Source organism: Micropterus dolomieu, linkage group LG12 (genome assembly GCF_021292245.1).
Source record: "Micropterus dolomieu isolate WLL.071019.BEF.003 ecotype Adirondacks linkage group LG12, ASM2129224v1, whole genome shotgun sequence".
Lineage (NCBI taxonomy): Eukaryota > Metazoa > Chordata > Actinopteri > Centrarchiformes > Centrarchidae > Micropterus > Micropterus dolomieu.
The window spans coordinates 13,815,680-13,818,855 of record NC_060161.1 but is presented as its reverse complement, the minus strand read 5'-3'; the positions used below and the strand labels follow the sequence as shown (position 1 = coordinate 13,818,855).

Here is a 3,176-nt window from a genome sequence, read left to right as displayed (position 1 = left end):
GGAAGTGAAGGGCTGGACTACAAACAAGCTGTTTTCAAGCGGTTCAGAACAGAGTTTTCTGTGGGAGATGGGAACTCCCTTTGGGCTGGACTTTGGGCTTTTTCACTTTGCAAACCTGTTACATGCACAAAAAAGATATATAACTCAGTAAAGGAGAGGGAAAAAGCCAAAAAGCATAATACCACCTCTTTAAGTGACTTGTTTAAACAGGCACCTTACTTGTTTTATACTTGTGACTGGAGGAGGTTTGCGACTCACTACTAAAGTTCAATTTATTGATCGAAAATTAACAAAATAATTTTCCGTTGTTTACTTTCAACACACGAACCAAAAAATTACCTTAAATTTGTTTCCCACAACTCATTTGGTCACTAAACCAATTCACTCCTCTCTCATTCAAATATACACTGAACAAAATTATAAACACAACACTTTTGTTTTTGCCCCCATTCATCATGAGCTGAACTCAAAGATCTAAGACTTTCTGGCCACAATAAGCGTTTATAATTTTGTTCAGTGTAAAAACAACTCCCAAGCTGAAGTCTTTCCCCTTATAGGCTAATACTACAGGATGGCCTAATTAGGATGAGGAGCGATCTGACACAATTTCCCAATACTTTTATGTAACAGTTATTTGAAACGAGAATAAATTAGATCTCCTTGCTTGTCCATGACAACAATAAAAATAATAATAGGCTACCAATCAACTACTATGGCTTCAACAGGTGGCATTTTTATGCAAGGTATCAAGTGAAGAACTCAATTGGTATCGGTATCACTTCGTATCTTGGTTCACTTCTGAACTTGGTATCATAAAATTTTAAACAAGACCCAACCTTAGTTCAATCGCAAGAAAAAGAAGCTCGAATAGATTGCCAACAAACATGCAACAAAGTCCCAAGTCCACAAACTGTGAGGGGAGATCCATTGCATTTCGCTGCCCTTGATATTTATAATCGCTCCCCAAACCATTTCCTGAATCAGTCACGTGTTACGGCCGGCTCGCGAGGCTTCGATCGTCACCACATACTTCATGAACACAGTTTCGATAAGCGCTTCACAAAAAGGATTACTCGACACACGCTTTGAAGCCCCAACACTGAGGAACACATTATTACACAAGAGGATTTGTGAATGAGAAAAGGAGGAAGTGTAGCATTTCAAGTGATTCCAGTCAAACTAAAAGAACAGATGACGTATTGTTTTGTGATGACAGTTGTTACACAAACGGAATTTCAAAGATCAACGGAAAGTTTGTGGGAGAAAAACTGACTGATGTGCGGCCGGTCAAGATAACAAGAAGTGAGAAAGTTATAGTTATAGTTATAGTTATAGTTAAAGCTCTGAGGATTGATGAGTATAAAGACCACGTCCAATTCGGGTCAGAGATGAAAAAGAAGGGAGTAATAAGTCACATGCCACTATCAATGAAGGCCGAAAGACAATTTGCAAACAAGCAACAAATCTCAGTAGGCAGTCATAATAACCTGTACTCCCTGTTTTGTTTTCTGTCAAGTACTATTGGATTACTAAAGCTATGGGGGGGAAAAAGACTCGGCGCCTTCAGCTGCCTTGCTCTCGCGAGGTTTTAATGTCATGTGACATGGTGACGTTTTGCACCGCCGGTGAAAGTCGGACACAATTTCTAACCAGCATGCCTTGTTTTAAGTCCAGCATGCATCACGTTATGTCAGTGCAGCGCCGCATTAAATCAAACGCACCTAGGTGCCGTATTTGACTTCATGAGAAAATGACCTGTATGGGGCAAGTGGTGAGCAAACCCACTTTGTCACACCTTGTGACATTTAAACATTTTTCTTATTCCTTGTTCATGTAATTAAGTTAACTTCCTGTTGACTTTGTTTCTTGTTTTCAGTACATCTTCCTAAAACATCTCTGACTCAGTACTGCATATACTGTGTGTATTTCTGCGAAAGACAAAGATAGAAGATAAAGAGTCCAACTTATGAGACAAAAAATGTCAGTGGTTGAACTGGTACTTTTTTATTATTGTCAGTGTGAAACAGGGAACACCAATTTATTGAGGCAGGGTGAAACTTGATCTGACAAGCTGACAAGCTGATAGACAAAGTGTTAAGGCACTAAACAAAAAATCCAGCATGCCATAGAGCACTACTTGTTTCCATGTTCTGGGGTCATGATACAGTGTACTCGGCTAGCATACAAAAATCCCATCATCGAGAAAAAGGTTTTGTAAAACCCCACAGTACAGCTGAATCCACCTGATGCACAGTGCATCTTTATGTTCACTGTAAAACATGCTTTATAAAAAAAAGTAAGTAATAAAAAACTGAATATGCTTTGTTTTAGGAACCCGTCAGTTTTACTTTGAGGCTACGCCATTGAACTGGACTGCAGCTCAGAGCTTCTGCAGACGGGTCTACACTGACCTGGCCACCATAAGAACCAATACTGACGTCTATGCTGTACTCAGGACCACACCGAGCTACAGAGGCAAGTATTGGAAACATATACAGACCATAAACATAAGGTATATAATCATATACATACACAACAGCTTATTTTGATTAGATGAAAGTATAAAATATATTATGGAATGTGAAAGAACAACAAAGACCCTTCAAACACACATAAATTAAGGGTTGTTCAGTTTATTCATCTACAATTTAAGTCAATTCAGCAACTATTTTAATTCCAGCTGTTATATAATGAACATCCTGCCTACTTTCACACTTGCATCATCTTGTCACAAGATCTCTGACGTAATTGCTGACGTAATTTGCACTCTGTGCATGCGTTGGCGTCTGTAGCCACCTGTCGGAAGCTCCGTCTTGAACCGGACTCTTATCCAGTTTTAATCCACTTTTTTCGTTACATTTTTTATATCCTTTTATTTAACTTAACTTTATTTAAGTTTTACGTGGGTTAAGGATTTTAGTCATCCGACATGGATTTTAAGATAGATGACCGTAAAAACGCGATCAACGCTACTGATCGCAACAAAGCTCCGGTGACTATGCAAGCCGAGATAACTCTGCCCCTTGAGGACTGCTCACTCCTTAAGAAAGCGAACAAGAAGATTGCTGACCCTATGGAAGACATCCGACGACTTTCAGAGGAACTCAAAGAGAAAGATTCCCTGCTGACTGGCTTTATGGATGTAGCTTCAGTACAAGCCAAACAGATTGTTTCTC

The 3,176-nt window shown here is 39.3% G+C and overlaps 1 protein-coding gene across 1 annotated transcript in view; it reads left to right on the top strand.

Moving 5' to 3' along the window:
- Nucleotides 1–3,176, top strand: part of LOC123980805 — a 39,550-nt gene that overhangs the window by 16,467 nt on the left and 19,907 nt on the right. The window lies entirely within an intron of this gene.